Genomic DNA, 8,583 nt, shown 5'->3' on the forward strand with positions numbered 1-8,583 from the left:
GAGGCCATGTTGGTGTTTAGAGCATTCGTGGTGGGCACTTCAAAAGGAGAGTCAGGAAAGATGCCAGGAAGGCACCCTGCTATGAAAGGAGCCCCAGCACATAACCCCGAGCTGCATGAGCTGTCCGGACATGAAGGGGCTTCTACTTTGCATAACAGAGGTCCCCAACAAGACACTGTGGTGCTTTGAATGAGAAATACTCTCCATTGTCTCAAGAATTTGAACACTGATATGTGGTCCCCAGTTGGGGACACAGTTTAGGTCAGTTACAGAATCCCTAGGAGGTGCTGCCTTGAGGGAGGAAGCTCATCACTTGGGGGCAGGCTGAGAGTCATAGCCTCTTTGTCCCATGTTGTTCAGTCTCTCTCTCTCTCTCTCTCTCTCTCTCTCATTTTCTGTACATGCTTGAAGATGTGAGCACTCAGCTTTCTGCTCTGCCACCATACCTCCCTGCCATTATGGCCACATCCTTCTAAAACCACAAGCCCAATGAAACTCTTCCTTCTGTAAGTTGCCATGGTCATGGCCTTATCACAGCAACAGAAAAGTAACCAATTTTGATACCATACAAATCTGCTCATAACATTCATCATCACCAATATCCAGCTGAGAAAAATGATCAAATATTGCTCTAAAATCTGAGACTTGAAAAATTCAATTTTGCTTCCTGTTTAAAGTATCCATTAATGTAGGAGATGATGGATGCTTATTAACTCTGTCTCTGACTCTACATAACTGGGCACAAAAGCACATATTCACAGATATTCACAGATACACATGTAGGCTCATGTACAACACACACAGATGTATATCACACACATATATACATATGTACATAAATTTCTACTGAAGTCAGGAAGAGGGATGTTCATATCTACAGTATTCAGTGTTGTATTGTCAATTGTTAATATAAGCTTACATAACTGACCAGAAAATAAACACAATAAAATTAGAGATGAAGACATAGCACTTGCTCAGTTTTCCAAAGATGTGTTATTTCAAAGCTCCAAATAATCAATGGTGAAGTTAATATAGCCATGAGTTTGAGTTTTTAATTAAAATAGAATTGAGGCAGGATAGACAGAAAGATTGGGGGACATGAAGAAAAATTGGGGGGCATGAGAAGAAAAAAGGGCTCACCCTGGAGTCTGGTTATAGCCACTGGCCAACATAGAAGCAAAAATTTCAGCAGAATTAACTTAAAGCTTTTCTCCCTTCCAAGCTGAAACCCCAGAATTTTCTAGGATTTCTCACCAGAACGCTCACAAAAAGGGGTGGGGGGGACAAGTACTCATCTCTTTATACAAACATAGTGGTTCCTAGGGGTTTGTTTTGCTTTGTTTGGTTTTGGTTTGGTTTAGTTTTTTTATTGTTTTGTTTTGTTTTTTTGAGACAGAGTCTCTGTAGCCACAGCTGGCCTGGAACTTACTATGTAGACCAGGCTGGCCTGGATCTCACAGAGGTACATCTGCCTCTACCTCCTGAGGGCTGGGATTAAATGTGTGTGCCACCATCACAAGCTGTGGTTCCTGGTTCTATTTTATCAAATTATAATTCCTTCATGACACCTCTGGAGCTACCCTCTATGCTTACTCATCAGAGAGAGAGAGAGAGAGAGAGAGAGAGAGAGAGAATGAAAAAAATCTTATCAGCCTTTTGAACTATAACTTAGAAGTCACCAAAATGGTATATGTTAAGACACTTCATTGTGACTGTCCCTTAAGAAGCCTGTTCCCACACTTGGTATACTTTAATTTCTGCAGCTCTTCTTTGAGAAGTACACATCCATTCTCTGGGATGTTCTTTTCTTTTGGAGCGCTTCTGTTTCTCTTAACTCTTCTATTTAGAGTCTATATTGAAATCTCTTTAATAAAAATCTCCAACTCTGTCGTGTATTGTCTAATTCAGAAATTCATGTGGAAGCCATGAATTTCAGTTTGGACTGAGTCAAGATTCCTGAAAAGATTAGAAGAACTTTTTTGGCTGCTGAAGGTGACAGGTTGGAGCTCTGCCCTGTCCCTCACTGCTGATAAAATGCTATAAAATCATTAAGCTACTATTGCACTAGTTGGGGTAGCCAACAGCTATCTAACCAGACTTAAGGCCTGCTTCATACAAGGGAATTCATGGCTGGTACTACAAACCTAGTCAAATTCCCATACCTAAAGAGGTCATATATCCTAGAGAACCTACTATTGTCATTTTCCCAGACCAATATAATTTCTGACTGCATTCTAAATACTTATCCTTGTACAAGTAAGAGTAGCTCTCACTTCTCTTCAAAGAAAGTTCTTTTTGCATCAGGTAGAGACTATTACAGAGACTCACAATTGGTCAAAATACAGAAAATGAGTGACTCTGGTGTTCCCAAACCCAACTGATATAATGTAACCCCAACACCCAAGGCTCAGAGAACATTACAGAAGCGGGATCAGAAAGGTTCTAAGAGCCAAAGGACTTCTACCTGCTGTGAGATACCATCTTCTTGACCCATAAAAATCTCAAAAATATGGTTTCCTAAGCAAGTACTGCATAATGAAAATTTGATATGCCAATATGAATGAGGGAAATTTCATGATTTCACACATTGTGTATAATATATGTATATATGTAATAATAATTAAAGAAGAGGTTATGAGTATAAGAAGGAGTGTAAGGGGACATGCAAAGAGTTGCAGGACAGAGAGGGTTGGGTGGGAATGATTTAAATACAATACTTGTGTGTGAAATACTAAAAATAAAATTCAAATTAAAAAGTAATCAAGCAACGATAAATCAACTTTAATATATAAACCAAAACTAATTAGAAGGTGCAATGAAAAATAAGACAGTGTGATAGTTAATAAATGATACCTAGTAGAAAGCCTAAAATAATTAAAACCTATGCTAAATCAATCCTGAAAGTACAAAAAAAAATGGCATTGCCTAAAAAGAAGGAAATAAACAAAACCAAAGAATTCCTGAAAACCAACTGACAATCTTATAAAGCATATTAAAGAATGGAAGGGGGGGAGGAAGTGAGTGGATTATTTCATATTTATCCTGCCTTTCTTAAACGAATTGTCTCACTAGATGAACAAATATTTGACAAGGAAGATTTTGTGTGTTTAGAGTCAGCCACTTTAAAATTCATGAGGTTGTTAAGTATGTAAGTTATTTTTACCCACTGTCCTAAGATTTTTTTTTTTTTAATCTTTAAGCAAATCAACTAGGATGAATGTTGTTACAGATCTCTGGATTTATACTAGTTGTAATTTGTTGAATTTCATCAAACCTAGGGTGTTTCTGTCCCGTCTCACCTGTTTCTCCCTTTCTTGGATGTCAACTGTCTATATCTTGGCATATTTGATGATGCCCCACAGGGTTGTAAGACTCTGTTCTAGTTTGTTTCTCCATTGCTATGACATGACAAAACACGCCAACCACTACCAACTTGGGGGGGAAAGGGTTTATTCAGTTTACATCTCCTGGATCACAGTTCATCAGGAAGCCCAAGATAGAAACTTCAGGGCAGGAACCTGGAGGCAAGAGCTGGAGCACAAGCCATGGAGGATCACTGCTTACTGGCTTGCTCCCTTGGCCCCTGCTCAGCCTGCTTTCTTATGCAACACAGGCCTACATGCCCAGCACCACCCACAGTGGGCTGGGCCCTCCCACATCACTCAACAATCAAGAAGATGCCCCATGGACATGGCCACAGGCAATTCCTGTGGAGGCAATTCCCCAGCTGAGGCTCCCTCAACCCAAGTGTGTCAAGTTGATACTAAAGCTATCCATCACAGATTCTGTTCATGGTTTCATTAATTATTTTATATGTATGAGTGTTTTGCCTACATGTATATAAGAGTCCCGTGTGCATGCAGTACCTGCAGAGGCCACAAGTGAGCACTGTTTATCTCAGAGCTGGGTTATGCATGGTTGTTAGCTATAATGTTGGTGCTGGAAAATGCACCCAAATTCTCTACCATCTCTCCAGCCCCTGTTTCATTAATTTTTTGTTATTTGTGTTATTTGAAATGCAAAATTTCTATAACTTTAATTTCTGAAATTTCAAAACTGCTGCTGAGATCATTTACTGAAATTTTCTTTTCAGTGATTTTCCTCGTCAACTCTAAAATTTCTTACAGTATTCTTTTTAGAATATTTTTGTTTTATTTACTTGTTTATTTGAGGGGGTGGTTTTTCTTTTTCTTTTCTTTTTTTCTTGGGAGGGGGGAGTGTCTCACATGCAGCTCCAGCTGGCCTGAAATTTGCTATGTAGACCAGGCTGGCCTCAAACTCACAGAGCTCCACCTACCTCTGCCACTGGAATGCTGGGACTAAAGCTATGCACCACCACTCCCAGATATTTATTTAAAAAAAAATCTGTAAGTTATTTTGTTTTCATTTTCCCTTTGGTGGTATTGGGGATTTTAACCTATGAACTTGTGCATGCTAGGCAAGAAACCCTCTACCACTGAGCTACACCCCACCCATGTACTTAATAGTTGTGATTTGCCCCACCCCCATCATTATAGTTTCCTTTGTTTATTTAACATACTTACAATAGCTTCTTTGGAATGTTCACTGCATCCAAATTCTTGGTCCAGGAAGAGTCAGTTTTCATTGGCTGCTCTATTTCTCCGCCTTTGTGTATCTCAAAGCATTTGGTTAAAAACTGAATACTCTTACTTCATTTGTTGTACTAATCATGAAATCTATGTTTATTTTGTTTATTTAATAGCATTTTAAATTTCTTTTCTCTCTGGCTGTCTCTGTCTCTCTCGGTCTCTGTCTCTCTGTCTCTCTCTGTCTCTCTGTCTCTCTCTGTCTCTCTCTCTCTCTCTCTCTCTCTAACTTGCTTAAACTTAGCCTTTGGGATCTGTGTCCTTTGCAATATGTCGTTGGGAATTTCTAAAAGAAATTATATTGATATATTTTAGCCTGACTTCCTATGATTCACCCTTGTTAAGCAGTCAGCCAATGATTTGGGAAGACTTTGTTCCCTTTAGCCTCTCAGCCCTTGTAAGTGAATCTTTGTGGAGTCTTGTAAGTGAATTAAACTTTTCCCACAGTTCATAGATTGTTCTTGGCTTTTACATTTCTCTGATCTTCCTAGGACCTCTCCATGGTCATGTATAATTTTTCCTGTCCTCTAGGTGTGTGTGAAGAGCTCATCTTGTTACAGGAATTGTTAAGGTGGCGCCTCTTCACTGGCCACCCTAACAAACTAGGCTGTCACCTGTCCTCCACAGACCAATGAAACAGATAAAGTAACAATGAAAAACAGAAAAGGGAGATTTATTTAGTGTGATCATATTGGGAAAAAAAAGAACAAAAAGGTCTGTGATCTCCCATCTCCATCTTCAGGGTTCTTGTGCAGCAGAGGATTATGTAGGGGACAAAAGGCATGCAAAGCAAGCATCTTTATTATAATAAGATATATATTGAAAGATTCATGACTAAATTTTATGATGCTGATAGTTAATTTAAAATTATTTTTATCTGAAGAGTAGGTAGAAATAGAGATGAGAAAAGCCTGGATATAAGTTATTGAGTTACATAGTAGACATTTAGAAAACCATCACATTTATTTTTACTTTTGTATGTTTGAAATTATTTATAATAAAATGTATACAGGAAAAATAATGCTGGGATTGTATTTATATTTAGCATTAGAGTTAGAACGAGATGAGTGCAACATTCTAACAGCATATTATGAAGCTAGGTACTTCCCTTAGTACGGTTATTAGAAGCCCTTTAGCAGGTAACCTATCGGACTACTGAGATTGTAACAGAGATATATAGTATCTTGAAATTTATCCCTTTTCAAAAATTATATCGTAACTATGACAGCTTTTCATTGTTAAATGCTTACTGGAGCAGGCACTGTGTTTAACATTGAACATGTGTGCCAGGCATGGTGGCACACACCTTTAATTCCAACACCTGTGAAGCAGAGGCAGGCAATCTCTGTGAGATCAAGGCCAAAGGTCTACATAGTGAGTTCCAGGACAACTGGGGCAACAGGGAGACCCTGTCTCAAAAAACAAACAAACAAAAACAAAAGCAAAAACAAAAATGAACCAACAAAAGTAAAACCTAAACTCAACAACAATAACAAAGTCATTTAGCATGTGTCACTGAGGGCCATTTAATCTCTGATGACCTGTGACTTTTGCCAGCTTTTCTTTCCTTTTGAAGTTTTCATTAAAAAATAGCAAAATATGAAAACATAATAAATGTGATTAATCGTCTCATATTAAATCCCTCGTGTTAAAATGTTTTGGCCATCTTTGAAATGCCATAGCATAAGACAGGTGAACAAGGTAGAAAAATGTTTTGGTGTTACTGGAGCAGAGCTCCAGGGATTGATGCAACTCTCTATGAGATTTATGGAAGCCTCTTTTAAAACTAAATCTGTATCCTAGAAAACATCAATGAACTCTTTACAAAGATGGTTCACTCTACATTCCCAGCTTAGTCCAGGCCTGCAGTGTAAGCCATGGTGTCCAGGTACAGATAGAAAACACTACATGCCAAAAAGACAGCTGATTTGGGTACAGCTGGGTGCTTTGAGTGTCTATGTCTGAGGAGAGGAAATTCTCATGACCGGTCTATGAGCCACTTCAATTTTCACTTGCCTTTAAAAGAATTCTGTCTGTCAAAGTTCAGCTCTGCTTCAGATTACTTTGGAAACAGCCATCTTTGAAAATCTGTTTCTCTAGTGCTGAGACAGACGATGAGTTAGCAGTCTGTGAGAGGAGCATGCTGTTGCTGTCTGCATGTGAATATTTTGACTTCCAGTTTGACAGCCCACATATTGTGGAGTCATTTGAACCTTATTACCTCTACTTGTGCAAAACTGGGAATTGGTCCATTATGAAATATTCAGTAAGATGAAGAAATGCCTTGAGCACCTGACAAGATCCTTCTAAAAACACAATGTGAACATAATGTGAATGGGAACGCGAGGCAAGGAAAGGGCTAGCATCATTTGATAAGGGAATCTAGACATCAAATCTACTACTGCCTTTAAGATGATTGCCTCATCAGATATCACAGAATGAGCAAATACTTTCCAATGACCTTGACAACTGATAATTTAAATTCCAGATTCAGATGAGAGAACAAAGAGGGATGAAAGACAAGTCAGTGTAAAGACCTTAATACAGTTTACTTTGCATTTATTTACCTGGAACACATTCATTCTTGCTCTCCCTTTTTAATGGCACAGTAGTATTTATCATTGTCTTCACTATAATGGGACTCTACATTTTTATTTCCCTGAGCTTAAGGTTTAATAATCTTTATTCTTTGGAGTATTGATTTATTTTTATTTGGTTTAAGTATCGTATTTCCATAATGGCAGGATAAGAATTGTAACTTTGCAATATGAGGACCTACTGCTCAAAGTATACTGTAACTTCTCTTTGAATTTATATCAGTTGAATTTAAAAGATCAAATTATCCCCAATTCTCTGTCCCAAACACCTCAAGGAGGCCAGAATAAATCTGATCCACTTTATTCTGTTCCCACTTTTCCTTTTCCATAGCATTTGTCACCTTTTCAAAGATTTTACATCTGTTTTAGCTTTGTGGCTTATCCTTTGCCTTATCTCTCCTGTGAGAACCAAAGCTCCGCATGAGTTAGCTATTGGTCTGCTTTGTTCTCCACCACTGTTAGTCCATAAACAACATGGTACATGTAGCCACAGCAGTCCCATAGTCTCTGTGGAACTAGTTCAGCCCAATCTACCCTTGATAAAGATTAATATTTTCAAATTTTCAAATCAGTGATACTATTTATAATGTAGACACACCAAAGTGATTTCCTGTAAATGTAGATGAAGATTGAGGTTCAGAGGCACCCAACAGGATTTCTCAGTTCTTGTGCCCTAGAATAAGCTATTGGACATAGGCATGTGAATGGTAGAAAAACCAGAGACAGTTTATTAAGAAAAAAATAGATTTCTAACAGAAGGTCAGAACAAAAAAGATTAGGAACCCAATGGTGGGTAAAGATTTAGGTCATCTTGATGCTGGAGAGATGGCTTAAGTGGTTATGAGCACTGGCTCTTGCAGAGGACCCAGGTTCAGTTCTCGGCATTCACATGGTGGCTAAGAATCATCTGTAACTTGAGTTCCAGGGAACCTGATGTCCTCTTCTGCTCTCCTTAGGCACTTCACAAATGGGTGTGCTTACATTCTTGTGGGAAAAACACTTGCACACATAAAATAATAAAAGAAAGAAAATGATTGGGGCTGGAGAGATGGCTCAGCAGTTAAGAACCCTGACTGTTCTTATAGAAGACTGGGTTCAAATCCTAACACCTACATAGTGAGTAACAACAATCCATAACTCCAATTCCAAGGGATCTGACAGCCTCTTCAGTCCTCCGCAGGCATTGCAAAACATGGGTGCACTTGCATACATAGGGCAATATATTCATATACATAAAATAATAATATACTTAAAAAATTAATGAAATAATTGAAGATATCTGCCTAGTGTGGGCTTTCTCATTCATGTTCTATCTGTTACATGTTGGCCTATGTGTGTGTGTGTGTGTGTGTGTGTGTGTGTGTGTGTGTGTGTGTTCC

Source organism: Nannospalax galili, unplaced genomic scaffold (assembly GCF_000622305.1).
Source record: "Nannospalax galili isolate Female #2095 unplaced genomic scaffold, S.galili_v1.0 scaffold1443, whole genome shotgun sequence".
Classification (NCBI taxonomy): Eukaryota; Metazoa; Chordata; class Mammalia; order Rodentia; family Spalacidae; genus Nannospalax; species Nannospalax galili.